Below are 21,929 nucleotides of genomic sequence, written 5' to 3'. Positions count from 1 at the left end.
CACTCCGTTGCAAAAGCTGTTTTATGTTGATCTTCCAGTGCTATGGCTAGCTGGTTATATCCTGAAAAACCATCAAGAAAAGAGTATGTTGTTTTCCCTGATACACGCTCTAGAACATGATCAGTTATCGGCAGGGGATAATTGTCCCAGATTGTTGTAGCATTCACTTTCTTTAAGTTGACACACACTCGGAGTTTTCCGTTCTTCTTGGGTACCACCACAATCGGAGATACCCAATCGGTGTGTTCAATCTCGTATATGAATTCAGCTTCCATTAGCTTATCTATCTCTTCTTTGATTTGCTTAGCAAATGTATCATTATATGTGTATGGTCTCTGTCTGCTAGGCTTTGCGTCTTGTTTCAGTGGGATTGTGTGTTGGCATATCGATGGGTCAACTCCCTTTAAGTCCTTATAAGACCATGCAAACACATCCCTATACTCTCTGAGAAGACTCAAAAGTCTCTCTTCCTCACCTGGAGACAAATCTGTGGCTATGTACACCGGTCTAGGTGGCTCACCTGGAGCTGCTAAATCAACTTTTTTTGCATCCTCCGGTCCGTCATAAGATTCGTTCTCCTTTCTCTCTCGAATAGGTTGGGTTAATACCACCTTCCTATCCTCCATTGTGAATTTCCTATAGTGAGAGGGAACATCCATGTTTTCCTTGGTTTTGGCGTTTTCGTCCTCTCCACTCTCAAATTCTGTTGTCCAAACTTCTTTCAGAGTTTTCTTGAGCTCTCTGTACTTGTTTCTACGTTCTAACTTGGACTCCGTGTGTTCTCTGTTGCGTTTGTTCTTTTCTTTTTTTTTCTGTTTCTGTTTTCGTTCCATTCCATTGAACTTGATTTCTTGAGCCTCTTTTGTTTTTTCGTAAGCTCTTTTGATCATTACCTCTCATTCTTCCAGAAATCTTGTCCTTAACACAATCTTTCGCCTTTACTAGCATTAGGAATTGATTTTTTCCTCTTATTCTAGCCATCGGATTGGTTCTAACCCCCTTTGTTTTTTTCTTTGCTCTATAGCGTTTCTGGCGTTGTTTAGTTTGGTTCGGAAAATCATAAAATCGGACATCCGTTATAGTTTCTTCGTTTCCGCTTGAATTGTCCGTTGACTCGTTGTCTGCTTCATTTCCCCACTCAGGATGATCGGGAATGTCGTGAAATACCTCCTCTTCATCTTCCTTTTCCAGTGTATCGTTCTTTTCAGTTTCTTTTTCGAGTACAGTTCTCAACATGAAGTACGGAACCACGTCGTACCCGTCCTTGTCGCAAAATTTTGTTGTGGGACCATCCGAAATTGCACAGACATCTAGGGTTGCTAGAATGTGTGTCCATTCTAATGGTTCAAGCGTGTCCTCTGGAAAGGGTTCTCCTATATAAGCTTCGTCTTCGATAGCCCTTTCTAAAACACATTCTTCTCGTTTCAGACTTCCACATTTCGAGGCTCCACACATCCATAACTCCTTGGGTTTACCTAACCAAGCTGGAAATTCGGATCCCGCCAAAGTAGCAGAATCAAACTCCTCCACCGGTGTTCGGTTCACATCTTTGTAGCTATGGTCTTTCAGGTTCACACGTGTAGTGGTTTCCATATTTCTCAGGTATATGTGATCGTAGCCCCAATCCTGGACCATTTTCAACTGTCTCATGAATGGTCTTCCCAGTATGATATCATAGTTATTCTCCTTGCCAAAATCGACAATAGCAAAAGTATGTTCGTATTCAATGCCGCAAGAAGTCACTACAACTTTCTCTAATAACCCCATAGGTTTCTCCATGTGTCCATCTGCTAATTGGAGTTTCAACCTAGTCTTCCTTATTGCTGGTTTCCCCCATTTTTTCCAGATTTCTTTTGTAGCAATGGCTACCCCAGCTCCGCTGTCTAGTATTGCCATCGTGTTCACTCCTTGGAATTCAACTGGTAAGGTTGTATTCCCCTCTTCACTTCGCAATACTCTCCGACCTTGTTTAAGGGTACAGGCTTAGCGTTCTTTGTGGTTTACTCAGCTCTTGTATTCCCTCTTGCAGTCTCGATGTTGGGTCTTTTATCCCAAATTCTCCAAGCATTTTCCTACAGTGGTCCACATATGTGGTCTTAGCCTCAAAAGCTCAGCTAGAGTGATAGTGCATGTCACTGGTGTTGACAAGATCTCTATCAATCCTTGCGAGTCCATGACTTTTTCTGATGAGATTCTTCGTGAGGGAAGTGCTCTAATCTCGGATTTTGCTTCATACTCTCCTAAGTATGAAGGTAAGTTATTCAGTGAATGAGGTTGCTCTCCATTGTTCTAACAGAGCCCCCATCTCCCCAGTAAGATTGCAGATCCAAGTCCACTTGAGATCCTGCCTCAAATTCCACTATGGGAGGATTCCTGATGTCCCTTTCCCAATTTGTCAGATTAGCTTGGCAACTTAGCTCGTTTGCAAAGTTTGCCTCTCTCACTTGTTTCCAAAATTCATTGTAATCCTCATCTCTTCCGTAAGACCTCTGTATGACTGGATGAAAACTCTCTATCTCCTGATCGGTTGTGTTTAATACTATGCGGTCATCCTTGTGTGTATTTTCAGGCTTTTGTGCACTGGGAGTCTTTTCAGCTACCCGTGAAACAATAGTCTCTTGCTGAATTGGGTTTTCCATTCCACAATTCATTGTTTCTTTTGGTGTTCTAATAAGGCTTGCGCAGTCTCGATCATTCTCTGGCACATTTCAAGTCTCTGCTTTTCCAATTCCGTGTTTGGGTATGTCATCCACCTCTGTTCTTCTGTTTGGTTGTTCTTTAACCTAGCTTCGTAAGCTCTCATCAGTGCATCCAATGGTTCGTGTACTTTGTCGACTAGCACTGATCCCCCTGAGCTTAAGCTAGTTGTTTCTTTGATACTCTTTTGTTTCGTTCTTTCCGGGCTCATCTCTCGTTTCCCGTTTTGACTCTCAAGTTTTTCTAATCTATCCTTCGTTTACTTTAGTTCCTCAGCTAAAATAGCGTCTTCACGTTCTTTTCTCAACTTCATGCGTGCTTTTCTAGCTTTCCATGTGTTTTTCTGACTCCGCGGTCCTTGACTAACCATTTCAGTCGCCAACTTTCCATTCTCAGGTTCTCTAGTGGTTTTCTTAGCTTGAGCTCTAGTAACAACTTGCGTTGGTATCAGAGTTTCATTTTCAGACCCACTGCTGGTAGGAATAGTTTCTAGCATATTCAATGTCGTCTTTTGCACTTTGTTTGGATTCTTTGAACAATCCTCAATGAAGTGAGTAACCCCACACTCAGTGCAATAAGCGTTAATTCTAATGATTTCAGTATGTGGACAAACATTCATCAGATGGTCACCTCCACACTTGTAACAGGGTCCTAGTGCTGGTCTTGGTCCCATTTGATTCGTCCTTTGTGGATAGGATGGTCTTTGTCCTGTTAACCCTCCATGAGCTATGAACATCAATGTTCTTGCGTCCAAATTGTATCTCTCTTCATCAGAAGCACTTGTAACTGTTGGTGTTCCAACATTCCCAATCATGCCCCATGGTTCTGGTTGTTTGGGTTCTTCTGGTGGGTAATACACAGTTGGAGACATGTGTGCACCAGATTCTTTATAATAGGCTTGAACAGGCACTAAGGCTTGTTCTTCCTGATTCTCTAAGGTTGGTGCATATCTAATGCCCACTGGTCTTGCTCCTGGTAAAGGTGGTTGTTGTCCCAATACTGGTTGCGGTCTTTCTATCCCCATAGGTCCTGGTACATTTCCCGTTGGGTATCGAGGTACTGGATGTACTTGAGGTGGTGCTAATTGAGCAGGAGGTGCATACTGACGCTCCCTTACATACCCTTTGTTGTAATAGCACTCCTCTGTTGGTGGTTTGTCCATTTTTGTTCAATAGCACACCATTTCAGTGTTTTTGGCAATGGTTTTTGGTATGGTGCCATCCTTTTTAGAGCATCTTCTATCATTTGCTCTACATTTGGCATGGTTGTTGTTTGAACATTCTTTTTAGTGGTAGTCTCGCTCGCTACGGAGGAAGAGCTACTGGATGCAAAATCTGTATCCGCTGACACCTCTCCATAAACCGTACAGTTATCCACTAAGTACAATGCTTCTCTCGTTACTTGCTCGAAACTTGTACAAGCTTTCAAGTGCAAGTCCTTCTTGAGAGTGTCGTTTCTCAATCCTTCAATAAAGAGAACAGATAGTCTGTCATCTTGTGGTCATTCACGTACTGGACATCTCTCAATGTATTGTTTGAAGCGAAGTGAAGCTTCCTTCACTTTTTCGTGTTCTCTCTGTTTAAAAGCATATATTTGTGAGACCGTATTGTGCTTAATCCCTCGTTTTGAGAATTCCTCAGCAAACTCTCTTAGCAAATGGTCAATGTCATGGAATCCCCCTATGTTCAGTGGTTGAAACCATGTCAATGCCGTACCTTCTAGAGTAAGACCAAATCCCTCGTATTGTGTATGGAAATTTGTTATCTGCTCAGCTCTTAAGACTTGCTTAAAGAGTGACACATGTGCATACGGATCTCCCGAACCACCATACTTCTTTGGCATACACTTCGCTACTTGAGATGGTCTCATACGTCTATGGTCTGCTACCAATCTCATTGCTCCTGTGTCCCGGCTAAAGCTTTCTCTAGCATCATGGACTTCATGGGTTACCCTTGTCGGTTCCCCTGCTCTGAATCTACTACTAGGAGGTAATTGTGATGGTTCCGCTTCGAACCTTGGACCTGGAGTGGTATACGTGGGGATTGGAACTGCACTACCTCGATTCGTATCCATTGACTCTCTGGAATGTAATGATCCCATTGGTCCGGACTTCGAGTACTGAGGTTGACTGAAAGAGTCAGCAGCCTGAGTTCTTTGTCCTCCTGTCATCATTGGGTTTTGCCCTCCATTTGTTGGTGCTAGTCTTTGTGAGCTAGAAGTAACATAATACTGATGTAGTGGTCCCCCAAAGTATGTATATCCTTCTAATTCTTTCTTGCCCATTGTTGAGTATTGCCTCCCATACTTGTCGTAAGCGGCAATTTTCACTTCCGATCCCTCTGTGTAGGTAAAGACATAAAGTCTTTTTCGGTCTGTCAACTCTCCAGTGTAGGGTTCTTCACATCTATAATAGAGATCCTGCTCCCCATTATTATATTTGTATAGCCCCACATAGATGTTATCAGTGTTGATCCTTGTAGTTTCATTTTCTCTTCTTAACCTCGCATCAGGGAAGTTCATTATTGGTGCTTTCTCCTCAAGTTCTTCATCTACTTTGGCTTTGGTGCCCATCAATCCCCACTTGTCCACAATGTTAGGATTTAGGACTACCAAGTACATGGTACCCTCGTCATCTAGATATCTATCTCCGCTATAGCTCACAGGCACTAAGTCCTTGAACTCACTAGGTCTCTCCTCTATCTTTACACAATAGCGGTCCATTCCATCTTTGTAGATCTTGGCACCTTGCTCATTGTCGTACTGGTATTTTATGAACAATAGCTTCATTGTGGCGGAAGGGTTTGATGATCCTGCTGCCATATTTTCTCTGTTGTTCAGGTTCAGGTGTTCCACGTGTTCGGTGAAAATCTCGTAAGATCTCTCCGAAGAAGTATCAGAGACACTTCCTTCAAAGATCGGCTCTAATGGTTGCACCCAACTTTGGTTTACACTTCCCTCGGTTGATATGACACTTGCTGGTTCCCCTTGTTTTGGTTGGTTATTCTGGAGGTTCCTGCCCGATCTCAAATTCATCAGTTCCCCTAAAGGACTTTAACTTTTCCGTCTCGGCAATTTGTTTTCCTCAAGTTTTTGTGGTCAGAATTGATCCAAATTGATTGATACTTTGTCAATTGTTTAATCTTGTCAGTTGGACAACTTCTGTTTCATCAAGTGAGAATTTTGTTGCAGTTATGCTGAAAAAGACATTATACGCGTATGATGTCTTTTTTCACAGATTTGGACTATTTTGGTTATGCTCACTCTCAGTAGCCCCCTTATGCTCTGTCCACTCACAAAATTCAGTTTGAACTCTGTTTGAGCAAGTTATGGCTAATTTAGGCTTTTCTTGGCAATTTTCCGCTTTTGACTTGTTTTTTGGGTCAATTGTGATCCAAATGGGATGAAACTTGAAATATAACCTCTAGACAGCTATTACAATGGATCTGTGTTGGCAAAGTATCAAAATATGTCCAAAATTAGGTAAAAGACATCATATGCGTATGATGTCTTTTTCATCAATTTGGGTCAAAACTTGATATTTATGCTTCCTACAGTGCTTGTAACAATCTTGTCAGGTCAGATATCAAAAATAAGCAGTGGATGTGCCAAAGACATTATACGCGTATGATGTCTTTTGTCCCAAATTTTGACTATTCTTGGTTTTAAGCCTTCTCCAATGTTTATAATTGAGTTTCAAGTGTTTTTGTCAGGTTTGAATGTAAAAACAAGATCTGAATCCAAAATTTCCTATTCTTTGCGTTTCTTGGACTCCGACTTGTCTTTTTGGGTTTCTTTGAGTGTTAATGCTCTTGTTTTAAGCTGAAATTAGGGTATAACCCCCTTTTTGAACACTCTGGTAAAGTCAAAATTTCTGTTTTGGTCTTTGTTTGGTCATTTAGACATCATACGCGTATGATGTCTAAAGTTGCAGATTTCCAGTTTTTTTGGCACAGAATCCTTCCTAAAGCTTTCTCAAGTGCTCAGCAGCTCCCAGATACACAGAAAATTTCTCTGACTTTTGTTTATTGCAAGTTTCACTACTAACTCGACGGTTTAGTGATCTAACATGCAATCAACCATATCAAGCAAATACTCCAATGATTACTAGCTCTAGATCAGGATCAAATGAAGTCCTACCTAAGCTATTCCTAATCATAAAATGAGTTTGGTAATTGTGATTTTAAAGATATCCACTTTCACTCACGGACTAGCAAATTCTTCTTCTATCAACAACTACTCAACACCAACAAAACAACATACAAATATAAGCTAAACTAAAAATACTGTCAACACGGAAGACCCAGGAATACCCCACTTCCTAGTATCTCTCGAGATCTTCGGAGTTCACCACTCCTAGATCTTTTCTAACTAAAGTATACAAAGTAGTTTATACGACTCACCTCGTCGGATTAGTATAAGGTCACCTACTTAGGGCTCTCGTCCCCGGCAGCGGCGCCAAATGTTAAGGCGGTTACGTCGCTAGCGGAAGCTAAATAGCGAGAACTCAACCAACAATAGAATTTGTCAGACGAGGACGAAGCTTGACCCGCAGGCGCATGGAAACAACTAGGTGGGTGTCAAATCACCTACTCGACCTTCTAATGACAATCACTACTATGGAAATCAAATCTAAGTTCTAAAATACGCAAGTGACTGAAATTCGTACTACGAACGAATGCTATACGAAACAGGATCTAGAATCATTGAATTGATCTCAAACTCAAGGGGAAGTCTATGCACTAGGTAAGAACAACACCCTAAAGACTTGAACTGCAAAATCAACCTATAATCACTCCGTGCGGTAAACGCGTATGAAGACAGGCCGAAAAATACAGGTGACCGAAACTTGACCCCGATGGTACTAATGTGTAGCTTTACTCGTTGTGGTTCTATAGATATGTTGCACGCTCTATTCCGACACACGAGTTGGAAGAAAACTCACACTGAAGCTCGTAGGAACTTACCACACATAGAGGCCGATAGCGCGCACTCTTGGTATCAGTGCGTAGCTCTCGCCGTTGCTAACACAATGGCGGTGTCGCTTCTCCAATGGCGGCTCCGTAGCTCGCGTAGCAAGTAGATAAGACTCTCTCTCTCTCACTCTCTCTCAGACACAGTCACGGCGCTCAAAAAACTCACTTTGATTAATAATCTGAATCCCCTTAGGTTACAAAACTTTGGCTTATATACCTCAGCCTTGGAGGTGAGAACATCTCTAACTAATTACATCAGCAAGTGAAATTACTTCGGGATTACAAGCTGGAAACTCAATTGAGTCCCGTTACTTAATGAATGGCTCAATTCAAAATCAATGTCAAAAAGACATTTATTACAATCAATGGTTACAAAAATGATGAGTGTGAGCAAAAATGTGGGTGCGATCCTCTGCTGGCTCAACACCATGACTTCAAGTCACTTTCTTCTTGGATGACACTAGGTATGGCTAAGGGTCTATGGTCTTGGTGAGGTTGTTGTTGCGTAGGGAACACGGTGTCTATAATCTGAATCTACCTAGGTACTGGTTCTAGATCCCGTTGGGTATCTTCTACCAAACTCCTTAATTGCTTGACTCGCTCAATCTCCTCTGTAGGGTTTGGGTAAGTTTCTATCTTCTTTTTGGATCCTGGCCATTGTGGCTCATGAAGATCTTCCTTGTTGGTTTCTATCTTAGTACTCGTTTTGGTCTCCATGGTTTCTCCTGAATCAGAATCCTCTTCAGCGTCATTCATATATAGGGGGTCGTCACCAGTCCCTATGTTGGTCTTTGAATTGGGGTCTGACTTCGCTGCTTTTTGCGATCTCTTTCTTCGTGTTTTCTTATTTTTTTGAGATTGGGCAATTGATGCCGTGTCTCTTTCCTCAAGAATATAATTTTGTTTTTGGAGCATCAATCGTGTGAGTATGTTTACTGGTACCATAGGTGTACTTTGTGATGGCTCCTCGGTAACTTCAATCAACTTTAACGGCGTGATCTTCGGTGCATTTGGATTATTTGGACATTGGGCAATCATATGATATATGCCACATCGATTACACATGAGTATCGGCAACGTAGACGTGCTTGCTTGATTGGTTTGCATTAGTGTGGCATTATTTTGTAGCCTAATAGGACACTCGGCTACACGATGTGGACCTCCACACTCATAGCATTGAAGAGGTGGTCTCTTAGCTGTGTAATTGATATTTTGGCCTCTTGCCGCAAGAGCAGCTACTTGATATACAGGTTTGACTTGTCCCCAATAGTCCTCCATGTAGTATTGTGGACTTTCTTCAAGCACATCCATCCCATAGGCAATATTAGGATCCATATCTTCCTCACATCCTTCCAAACAAGAAATAGATGACTCACAATCCACTTGATTCACAGAAGTGATTCTCGGATGTGGTGGTTACGGTCCTAGCACTGGAGGTGGTAAGGGTGTTGTTTGAACAACATTTTGGGCCCTAGGCACCATGTGTTGTGATGTTTGTTCAAGAGGTGGGGCCGGCATCAATGCAGGCACTCGAGGTGTGTCTGTCCATGCTAAGGTTGGTCTATTGGCCATTGCGCGCTTAAATACTATGCAATCCTTAGCTTGATGACCATACCTTCCACATGCATTGCAATTCCCATTGAATTTTACTCTAAAAGTAGGGCATTCAGTGGTACTATGCGGTCCATAGCATACTGAGCACCATTGTTTCTCCCTTCTTGGATACATATGATTGTTCTGCGGAGCACGATTGTCTCTAAGACTTTCTTGAATAGCCTTGGTGAGATCCGCTAAAGTCATCTCAGATATCTTTGGCTCCTTAGCAATAGGCTTTAGGGTCATTGGCTAATGTCCCGATGCTTGTGAGCTAATAGATTTAGACTCAACATACACTCTTTCTCCTTGAATCATTAAATTGTTCTCCAATTGGATCGCATTGGTGGTGACTGCTTCCCAAGTGGTGATACCTCTAATGACTAGGCCATTGTAGATATCCTCATGTCGTAACCCCCTAATGAATCTATCAAGCAATTGGTTATTGTTGAAGCGCTCATTTGGATTACAAAGAGAATTCAAATGCTTCAAGCGACTTATAAAGTCTCTCACCGACTCTCCTTCCTCTCGTTGGGCTTTCTGGAGCTGAGAGGCTACACCCCAAAGTACTCCCTCTCGTATGTATTCTTTTAAGAATAGTCTCCTAAGAGTAGGGTAATTCATTTTTTCTTCCACCCTTAGGGTTCTATACCAATCCCCAGCCTTTCCACTTAAGGTTAGGCTTAAATCATTGCTCTTATGTAGGTCATTGTGTTCTCCTAGATAATCGCACATTTGTTCAAACACTTCGATATGCTTTCTCACATCCCCGCCTCCACTAAATTTTTGTGTGAGCTTGGCTATTTGTACTGCCTTACTTCTAGGTTCTCTATCAGGCGTGTTACGCATATTCTCAACGATAGATCGACCAATAGCTTGAGAAAATGTTTCCAAGTCACCTAAGTGAGCAGGCACCGTGGGTGGAGGTGCTCCAGAGACTACATGTGGAGTAGGTATTGGCATTGGGCTTGGCGCATAGGAAGCCCTTGGGTTCCACGTTGGGTACGATGTTGTGCCATGTGGTGGTCCAAAGTTCATATGTGTGGCCCTAGGCATAGCAGACGTCGGATGTGACATGCTAATGCTAGCCGGTATAGTCCCATGGAAATAAGAACTTGGATGTTGTGGTTGTGGAGCATAGGTAGTTGAAACAATGGGAGGGGTAGGGACTACATGAGTACGAGGACCCATGGGTGTATATGATTGGTACACACTTGTAGGTACTGTTGCAGGCATTGAGCTACCATGTAGCGGTGCTTTACTAACAAATGAGGTCCATGGAGTGTTTCTCGGCATGCCCATCATTGGGGTAGGCATGGTAGCCATGGTGTCATCAAGGGAAAGATGAGCTAGACTTGGAAAGGTGAAGCTATCACTTGTGGGTTCAAATTGCACTGAGACCCCTGGCAAAACAACACATGGAGGATCCATCGGACTTACCGAGGGAGTCTCCATTTGCGATAAGGTCGTTTGATTAGCCTTTCCTGTATCCAAGAATCTCATGAGACTCATCGAAGGCATGTTGATCCCCTTGTTCTGTCTCTCTAACTCAATGACCCTATGGATTACCTCCCAAACTCTTTGTTGTTGATCCTCCACACTAGTAGCGCCCATTGTGGATTGTAGGACATCTAACCAACCCACGTGATAGGTGTGACATGTGTATAGGTCGGTCAAAGTTTTCGTTTGTAGTTCGTACTCCCAGTTCTCATTTAGGAACACTCCATCTAGGATTGAGGTGCTAGGGGTGTCCTTTGAGCTAGATGCAATGTTGCTTTCTAGGGGTTAGCCCTTAGCGGTTGCTAAGTCAGGAGCACTCGATTGCTCTCTTAGCGAGGATATTGACATAGGGGCTTTCGCTTTTAACTCTCTTCGTTGCTCCGCCTTGTGTAAGCTCTCGACTTCCTTTTCCCTTGCTGCAAGGATATATCGCTCTTGCACTTCGGCAAAGCTTCTACCATCGGGTAATATGACCTCGGAGGGAAATAACTCTGAAGAGTCAAAAGGTGCAGTGAATGAAGTATTCACGTGCACATTCTCTAACGGTATAGGGTCTACGTTGGTCACGAATGGAGAATTTACTTCCCCACCCTCCTCATTTACATCATTAGCTCCATGTTCGGAGCGAGTGGCTCTACTAAAGGTTTCCTTCAGGCGGCTAAGCACGCTCGGCCCAGACTGCGGGCCCGTAGTATGCATGTCTTGGCTTGAGCTATCAAAATTGGGCATTGGGAAACCCTCCATGACGTCGTAGTCAGAGGAAGAGTCACTAGCCGCTATGTTCGGGTCTTGGTTTGTACTACCTTGGGTCCCCGCCGAGGGCCCGGAACCTAAAGTAGGTGGATATTGAGAACTCGCGTAAGTCGAAATTCTCTCTAGTTGCTCCGTCTCTAGCACACGACCAGAGCGCAGATGCATGTGCCTTTGGCACCCTACAAGCTTCGGCCAATGACCTCGAAGGTTAACCACTTACTTTTTTAAGCGTCCGTTTTCACTCGTGTTTTTTACGTTTTTAATGTTTTTTTAATGTTTTTTAATTTTTGATTTTTTTTATTAAAGTGTGTGATAGCTCGAAATGAGCGTATCACTTAGAGGGTCGCCGTGTCTTTACAGCACAATTTTCGGGCATCTGAAGTTCTGTTGTCCTCAAAAAATCAATTTTTAGCTACGTGTGAAGCTGAAATTCATAATTTTAAAAGGCGAGATTGAGGCCTACGCCTGAGTGTGAGCTTGGCTTGGGTATGGGCTTGGGTCTGGGAGATATTCCCGATCCCGGTCCTACCTTTAATTTTTTACTTTTTTAAAAAAATATATTTTTTTTTATTTTTTTTAATATAAAGGATAAGGTCACCACGGCCTGCGCGAGAGCTCACACACACTCTATCTACCTACTTCTAACTAATACACCTACTATTATACACTGACACACTCTATTAACTCTCACAGATCTACTTCCTATTTACTGTACGCAGAAAACTAACAACCTTAGTACACAGAGAATAAACACAGTACCTTTGAAAACTCCATTAACAAAGAAAACTAACAACCTTAATACACAGAGAATAAACACAGTACCTTTGAAAACTCCATTAACAAAAAAACACACAGTATAACACCAAATCCCTCTTCTCAACACACACCCTCCTTCCTTACCTTTCCTACAATTGAAATTACACCACAAAGAAGCACAGAGTGCCATTCAAGCTTAGTGTATGGCAATCCCCGACAATGGCGCCAAAAATGTGCGCGTATATCGCATGTGTCAATGCAAGGAACTTCCCGATACACCATGTGCGAGCCACAAATAGCTCCAAGCACACAACAAGCCTAAACTAGTAAGCTCAAAGATGGCTTTGGTGTGTCACTCGCCACTCTATGCTTCCTGTCGTGGAGGATTCCTCACCGCGAAGAAGAGGGAGACGCCGCTACGCCGCGCTCAACCGCCTCGCCACCGTCGTGCCGCTGCAATGCTCGATCGCACTCTCTCTCTCTCTCTCTCTCTCTCTCTCTCTCTCTCTCTCTCTCTCTCTCTCTCTCTCTCTCTCTCTCTCTCTCTCTCTCTCTCTCTCTCTCTCTCGCGCGCGCGCATACACACACACACAAGGAGATGAAGAAGAAGAGATGGAGATGGAGCAAGAGCACTCTTCAATTGCACAAATGAGAGAATGAGTGAATTTTAGGTTTAGTTGACTTTTATATGAGCTCACCCCATTCACACTTGGGCACCCATGCTTAGCCAACTAATCCCTTGAATGTTTCAGTTAGAGTGCGCCTCTCATCGGGGATCACTCTTACCCTTTTCCTATTGGACCGACAAGCCCGGTACCTGACTCTACCAAGTAAATAATACAACGTCCGTCATAGGTGATAGGGTGTCCGTGAGCTGTGAGGGTTAACATTTATTCTCACCTTTGTCCTTGGCCTTGTTGTTGGTGTCACGGTTATGTTGGAACATTCCAACGGCAATGAAGGCCAACTATGTACTGTGAACAATTTTTCTCTTTGTCATACAAATTGATTGTAATATTTTTGCCTAAAACATGTACCCCATGCTCATGTTGTAATTCTGAGGAAATAAATATTATGAGCTTGAGATGTAACCCCTGTTATTATTGTGGAAAATTTAGCCTTTGTACATAAAACAATGAGCCAGGGTATAAAAGGCAACTTTGTAAAGTTTTTTATTATCATTATTATGAATGAAACGAACAGATAAGGTTTTTCTATGTACATGGTGTGTGTTGGAATTAGGGTTGCAAGAAAACACACACAGCTTGGAGAAGACAAAGGAAGCTCAAGGCACGCAACAGAGAGTGTTTTACTTAGTGTGCAATGGAAAGATAGATAGCCTTAAAGTGATGGGCGTATATACAATGCATGGGGGGAAAAACCTCTTAAAAAGGGAAAAAATGCCCCGGAGGTCCTAGTGTGTTCACACACATCACTACCACATGTATATGGTAACAAATTCCCCCTTGGAGTGATGTGGTGAACGAGAGTTGGCACATGAGTAAAGGGAAGTGTGATGCCCTGAGGACATGATCAGTCCACAAAGGGGAGTAAGCCCAAATCTTTACAAAAAGCTTCGAGCTTCTCACGAGACAATGCCTTTGTGAAAAGATCTGCAAGGTTTTCCTGTGTTGGCACATAAACCAAGTTGATCTCTCCTGTTGAGAGTCTCTCCCTGACATATTGGTAATGCACCTCAATGTGCTTTGTGCGAGCACATAAACCAAGCTGATCTCTCCTGTTGAGAGTCTCTCCCTGACATATTGGTAATGCACCTCAATGTGCTTTGTGCGAGCATGAAGAAACTGGGTTCCTCGCAGCTGCCAATGCACTCTGACAGTCAGTGTAGATAGTGTTGGTAGTGTCCTATCCAACACCCAAATCAGCCATAAGGTGTCTGAGCCATACACACTCAACCGTAGCTATGAAGATTGCATTGTAATCAGCCTCACAACTAGAAGTGGCCACACTAGATGTGAGGAGATTGCACAACCCATACAAAGCTTTCTTACATCTGCACACTTTGTCCTCTTGTCCTTTCTTGACAAAACCGCAAGGCTGCATTACATAAGCTTCCTCAAATATGTCACCATTCAAGAAATCAGTAACAATGTTTGATTGATGTACATCCCCAACCAAAATGAGTTCCCAATGCACATAGAAAATGCACAGTAGTCATACAACAAGTGGGAGCAAAAGTTTCTTCATAATCTATGTCTTTTTGTTGTGCATAACCCTTTCCAACAAGTCGAGCCTTATGGCGATCAATCTCACCATCCGGCTTGTGTTTCAACTTGTAAACCCACTTCGTATCAATGGCCTTTTTGCTAGGAGGAAAATCACATAAAGTCCATGTGTCATTTTCTATAAGTGCATCATATTCTAATTGCATGGCAGCCATCCAATTTTTTGAATTTTGTGCTTCATCAAAAGAGAGAAAGAGGTTCATCAACATCATGTAAGCTAGACACAGCCAAAGCATAACAATCTCATGCATAAGATGCATGGCCAGAGCCTGAACGAGTACGACTAGACAAAGGTGCATCCAATTTATTGTCACTCAATGTATGCACCAGCCATTTTGGCATACCTGTAGCCTACTCATTTTCAGCACTTTCCTCATCATGTAAATCTGCATGAGTAATAGGCTGATCTGTAACATTTTTGGAAACCCCCATAGGCTGTACATTTGCCTCATTGGAATTTACATTTGAACTTCAACCACTGAAAAGCGGCAACAAAGTGTCATAAATGTCATGTGAGCTTACATTACTATCTCTAGTACATGATAGCAAGGGCTGAACAGAATCTTCCACAAACGCTATATCTCGTGCAACCAGAATACACTCTGTTTGCAGATGATACAACCTGTAACCTTTGCTTTCAGCACTATAACCAACAAACATACATTTGACAGCCTTATCATCCAATTTTTTGTGTTGTGTTTGTGGCACCAAAGCATATGCCAAACAGCCAAAAACACGCATGTGCTCAATAGAAAGCTTTCTAACATGCCGTGCTTCATATGGAGTAATAGACTGCAAAGCTTTTGTAGGACATCTGTTAAGTACATAAGTGGCACACATGATAGCCTCAAGCCAAAAAGTATGCGACAAAGCTTGACTTTTGACCATACATCGTGCAATTTTCATAAATGACATGTTTTTCCTCTTAGCAACACCATTTTTCTGAGGCGTATAAGGCACTGTACATTGGTGTTTTATCCCATGACTAGCCAGAAATGCATTAAATTCATGAGACATATACTCCCCCCCTCGATCGGAACGGAGGGTGCCCATAGCACATTTCGAGACATTTTCAGCCATAGCCAGAAATTGTTTGAAGCACATTAAAAATTCGGACTTCGCTTTAAGCGGAAATATCCATGCATGCCTGGAGTAATCATCAATGAAACTCACGAAGTAAAGGTAATTGCCCAAGGATGGAGTTTGCATGGGCCCACAAACATCACTATGCACAAACTGCAATCTGCATGTGGGCCCTAACTGAACCATCCTTTGGAAACTTTGAACGCTACATCTTACCCAAAATACAGCCTTCACAAACATGTTTGATAGGTACTTCAAGAGGCAGCAAAGAAGCAACCATGTCAGATTTCTGCAAACGCAGCAAACTGGCAAAATTCAGATGGCCAAAACATGCATGCCAAAGTTTTGCATCTGAAATAGCCCTTGAATCTGCAACTGCATTTGCAAAATTTTGTCCACACTTGTCATACAAAGTGAGATTATACAGCTTACGGCACAAAAGGCCAGTACAACAATTTCATCACCAAAACTGAGATCATGAACTGTACATCTGTCATCCACAAATTTGACTACAAGTCCAAGTCGACAAAGTGCAGATACAGACGAGAGATTCTTCTTGATCCTAGGCACATAAAGTGCATCAACAAGTGTGAAAGAACTTCCATTTGCAGCAGTAAGAACAATCTTTCCAACTCCTTGAATCGGATAAGAGGCATTGTTGGCACAAGTGACTTAATTCCCATGAGGGACAGACTCGAGAGAGGTGAACAATTCATGATGTGAGGTAATGTGCTTTGTAGCACCACTGTCGAAATACCACACGTATAAATCTGCAGCAAACTGACATGAATGCATCATGGACAACAAGATTGTAAGTGCACTCTACACTAAAAGCCCATTCTACATCAACATCAGCATCATAGTCTCCTTTCACAGAAGACTCAACAATGGCTGCATTCGTAGTGGAACCAGCATTTGCAATGGAACCACCCTCTTTCTTCGTAGCCTCTTTGGACTTCAACTTAGGACACTGCTTGATTGTTAGCTTTACAATAATGGCAACGCATCTTCTTTTTGTCCTTATCACCAGAATTTCTAGACGAATTGCTGCCAGTAGAAGCATTAGTGTTTGGAGGTGATAACAACATACAAGTGCCCACCTAGCCAAGGCGCCCGTTGGGTCAGCCGGCCAAAGTTTTGATGTGGTCACATTATTTTTCCGATGTTTAATACATCAAACCCTGTAAAAGTCTAATGACAATCGTCTATGTCAAGTCTAAGTCAAAGATGTAATTTTTCCAATGATGTATGTAAAGGTCCATGAGCCGCCGGCCACTTTAGAAAGCCCTAGGTATATAATACACTAAGGTTAGTGGGAAAGGGAGATTATTTTTGGAAGATAAGTGACTATTGTTGTACGCACAGGGAGCGACCTCTTGGTTCCAACTTGTAATCATCGCTATTGTGGCTACGGTAATCCAAATTCAGTTTTGTTTATTGCATTGTGTTCTTCTTACTCTGCTCTTTCATTCAAGTGTAAGCATTCAAGATTTGGTGTAGGTATCAAACGCAACCGTTGTGGCCTTAAATCGCTGTTTTGAGTGTTTATATGCATATTTTACGTTGTTTTGACCCTAGGAGAGGCTTTAGGGACCCAAAAATGACCCTTCAGGATCATCCGTTATTGTTTTTGAGTACTTTGGGACGAACGATTGCGATCCATGTACCCATCCAGAATGCTATGACAGTGATAGGATATGCTTTTGATAGTCCCCTGTAGCTTCCCTTCAAGTTTTGTGCAAATCCGATATATTTGCATGGTAAACAGGCATGATGACTGTAGAGCTATGTAGAAGGACATAGGCAGATTACTTGGCTTTAGTGCGTTTGATTTGCTTTTAGAGTTAGTAGTTGCATCTCTTCAAGTTCACTTCATTAGGATTGACACCCTAGTGAGTTTCCATGCCTCATCCGAGTCGCTTCCCTGGTATTGATATTTATGTTGATGCCTGAAGGCTATGTTATGGACGTCCGTCGCGGTGACCCGCAAACAATTAGGAACAAAATTTTTGCCACTCGCAGCAGAACCATAAGAAGTGGCTGCATTGTTGTTACCATCCTTTCTTTAAGAAGCAATAAAAGCATGTTCAACTACACGCTGCCTAGTCTTGTTTTTTCTGGAAAGTGACTCTTGAAACAGCAATGTGCATAATGCATCAAACTTGACAACTTCAGGATTTCCTTGGGTCATAAGTCTCCAAGTACTAGCAAAAGTCTGGTAAGAATCTGATAAGGCATAAAGAACAGTCTACACAAGGGAGCTCTCTGAAATGACTTCACCTGCAAAAATAAGTTTCTCATTGATATCCTTTGACACCAACAAGGAAAGTGTCCATATCATCTTCCTCATGCATAATCTTTGATTCCATCTCTTTACATAGCAAAGCAATTTTTGCCTCATTGCGGCTTGCATAAAGACCTGGTAGAATATCCCAAGCCTGTTTTGTAGATTTCGTTGAATGAATGTGAGGGGTAATGGTGCGCTTCACAGACAACACAATCAACACATGAGCCTACGCATCCTTTACATCCCAACGAGCTTGTTCTATCGTAGGCAAAACAACTCCAATAGCAGCAATCCTTGCTGCAAGACCTGCAACATCCTCAACATCGCCTACATCCTCAGAACCAGGACGTACATCAATGCTCTACACAATATTCCAAACGCCCTTTGACACAAGAACATGTTGCATCATGTAAGCCCAAATAGGGTAATTGTCCCCATCCAATCTGTCCTCAGCAAACATCTTGAACACATCTGTGTTGTTGTCAGCCATGCTAAATGTTGCACCTAATGTGAAAATTGCCCGAAAAGAGGAGAAACAAAGCTGGAACAACACGTGCTATATATCACAAACCATAGAAGATTGGAAGGGACCTGCTATGCAAAAAACGGCACTGACGGAAACTCTGCACAAAATGACAAAATAGCCTGTGCAATACGGTCTGTAGTAGAAATGGAGACCAAAACGAGCCCGAATCAAAAATTTGAGCAGATTGAGCTCTATGAATTCTCCTAAAAATTTTGATGACCTTCGAATGCTCGCCAAAGCTCACAGAAATCGAAGAAAGTGAGCAAGCGTTTGTTGGAGCTGCTGGCAACTAAGCCTAGAGGATGCAACCTGCTCTGATACCAATTTCTGGAATTAAGGTTGCAAGAAAACACACACAGCTTGGAGTAGACGAAGGAAGCTCAAGGCACGCAACAGAGAGTATTTTACTTAGTGTGCAATGGAAAGATAGATAGCCCTAAAGTGATGGGCGTATATACAATGCACAGGGGGAAAAACCTCCTAAAAAGGGGAAAAAATGCCCCGGCGGTCCTAGTGTGTTCACACACATCACTACCACATGTATATGGTAACAGTGTGCTTCTTCTTTCTATTGTGAGCTTATTTCTTTGCATTGCATTGCATAGCATAGTTGTTGCATCAAAATTTTGAGCAGACCAATGTGTTTAGTCTCATCGAGCTGTACGCATGGATATCTACATTGCAAGTGCTTTACGAGGACTGGGCATTGACTTCCACGACCTTCCAGGTGACATATCTCACCAAAATTGCAATTTTTTTCTTTAGATAAGTTTTGTACCAAGTGTCTATCTTGAGACAAGAATCACACCCACTATGTTGAAATTGCAATTGGACATTTTTCCAATCAGGGTGGTGGGAGAAAATTGTGATTTTCTCTTGATATTTTGCTAAGCATTTTAGGCCAACACTTGCACCATAGGAAGATCTCAATGCAAGGGATACACCCATAGATTCAAATCTTGAATTAAGCTTATGTGCATGAGATTAGACCAATTTCTATCCGAGAAGTGGACCAAGAGTGGGTTAAGTGACACCTAATACCAGAAGAGTCTAAACATTAAGATTGTTGCAAGATTGAGTTTTTGGGAGTGTGTGGTATGCTTGTCAGAGAGTAGGAGTGAAAAGTATCTCAAAAGAGGGAAGAGAAAATCATAATTTTCTCCCACATAGTGCAAAGAGCAAAAAAATTTGACAAATTTTGGTTCCACACACTAAAGAGAGATCTGTATAGCATTAGTAGGCCCTAAGATCAATAAAATTGTGCATGAAGTCTTGTGGTATGCTAAAGTTGTGTATATACCATTTGCTAGCTTGACATAACTCCATCAATGCTCTAGTTTGTGTTGAGTCTTGTACAAGCAAGGAGATTGGTGCACGAGGGGAGTTGAAGCATGGTAGAAGTTTCAAGGGATCCAGAAAATTCTAGGTAACATGTCCGATTTCAAATTCCCATATTGTTCATGTTCTTGAGATCAAGAGCTTTGTACAAGTTAGGTGTCACATTGCCAAGAGATCAAGTAAGTCGTGAGTCTATTGAAGAGAGTGTCAATCAAGTTAACTTAGAACACTTATTGATCGTCCAAGAAGAGGTGGCCTCTAACACTTCTTCTAAAAAAGATTTACTATCCTTATGGCTGAGAGAGCTCCAAAGACGAGCTATTATAGTGAGGGAAATGGAGTTGGTACTTCATGGAAACCAGAGATTCCACCAATCATACAATTGTACTACCATTACATAATGGTAAGGGAGAAGATTTTATGTAGACATCCATCATAAGTGCTATGTTCATGAAGACTTGGGAAACCCTAAGTTTGAAGAGCAATTTGAGGCTATCGACAATGGAGACCGATACATCGACGACAGAGGGGTTGCCTATCTTAGATGCCATGGGTATGACTGGGATTGAAGACAAAATTGACAAAGGAATTGAGAGACCTCCTATGGAGAATGATCTAAGAGCTAGATTCATAGCTAATAAAGAGCTAGAGAGAGTGCTTGTAGATGATCCTAGAGTGGGATTATACAAGTGACGTGAGTCCAATGGAACTTATCAACCTCAAGCAGATGTACATGTATGTCTACCAATTTGAAACGGGAAAACGACCTATTCTTAGACAACAAGCGGCCTGAGTATAGATATGCGTATATGATAGACATGGAAAAGCTTTCATGTTGGGAAAAACCTTTTTTGTCATCTACTTGAATCAAATGGCTCGTATAAAAAGTCAATTGACAAGGAGGTAAGTTTTATGGACGAAGTCACAGTACCCGTAGGACACGATTAGGAGCACCATAAGTTCTAGATTCATGGATGAGAAGAAGTCACTTGTCAGAACCAGAGCCTATCAGAGGTGGCTATATGATTGTTACAGGGTCATCCATGCCACTCCATATTGAGCGAGTAAAGCCAGATGTGACTATAAGAGAAGTATCAAAAGCTACACCTAGAATGTCAGCATCTTCATATGAGGAAGCTTTTGCAAGAGCTCCAAGAGTGATGAGATGTGTCATTGAGCCAAGGATCATGCGCCCGTCTCAAGTTGCAAACTGCACGATATTGAAGTATAATGGATCAGATGATCCCCATGCACATTCAGCATCATTCAAGAGGTATTAAGAGCTAAGTACGTAACAAATTTCCACATCTAGTTTGAAGGTTTTGGGTTAACCCTAGAAGGCATCATTCAAGCAGGTATTAAGATTGAGTACATAACAAATTTCCACATCCAGTTTGAAGGTTAACCCTAGAAGGCACGACCCTTACTTGGTTCTAGCCTTTGAAAAAGAAAGACTATGGAAACATAGAAATGCTATAATAGGATTTCCTTGAAGAGTTCTCCACTAGAAGAATCAAGCACAATAAGGTGTCATAGATTCACTCTTTCGAGCAGAAAGATGGTGAAAAAGTACGAGAGGCCTCCTTGCAATTCAAACTATACATTGAGAGGTGCCCACCACATGAAAAACATCAAGAAGGCCACCAAGTAGTGTTGTACATTGAGGGGCTTAAGAACAAACACCTCAAGAAGGATTTGCACTTGAAAAAGTGTATGACATTGGACGAGGTCACAAAAGCAGTTGTCTACTTAGTCAAAAACTGCCGAATCTATGGAGAGGTATCACAGGATGCAGATTCTGTTTTGACTCGTTTGGTAGCTAGTGGATCAAATACGGTGAAAACAACACCATATCAACAAACACCTATAGAAATTGAGTATCTTACAAAGGAGCTTGTGAGAAGGATGGGACAGAAGTTGGGAATCCAGAACCAGAGAGTACCACCATGAGGCAATGCTTGGCATGTGGAGGAGACCATCCAATGCAACAGTGCTCCATGTTTCCACAGCCATATCCTAAGCAAAATTGGTGTGCGGTCGAGAACAAGTGGACAAACCATACCACTGAGGAATGCTACTACAATCAAGGAAACATTAGGGAAAGGCCTTATCAGCCTAGCCATTAGTACCAGCCGAACGTACTAGTTAATCCTCAATATCAATAAAATAGACGAGCA

This window comes from Adiantum capillus-veneris, chromosome 18 (genome assembly GCF_014529385.1).
Source record: "Adiantum capillus-veneris isolate H3 chromosome 18, ASM1452938v2, whole genome shotgun sequence".
Taxonomy (NCBI): Eukaryota; Viridiplantae; Streptophyta; class Polypodiopsida; order Polypodiales; family Pteridaceae; genus Adiantum; species Adiantum capillus-veneris.
The sequence above is the reverse complement of the archived record's forward strand: the minus strand, read 5'-3'. Positions refer to the sequence as shown.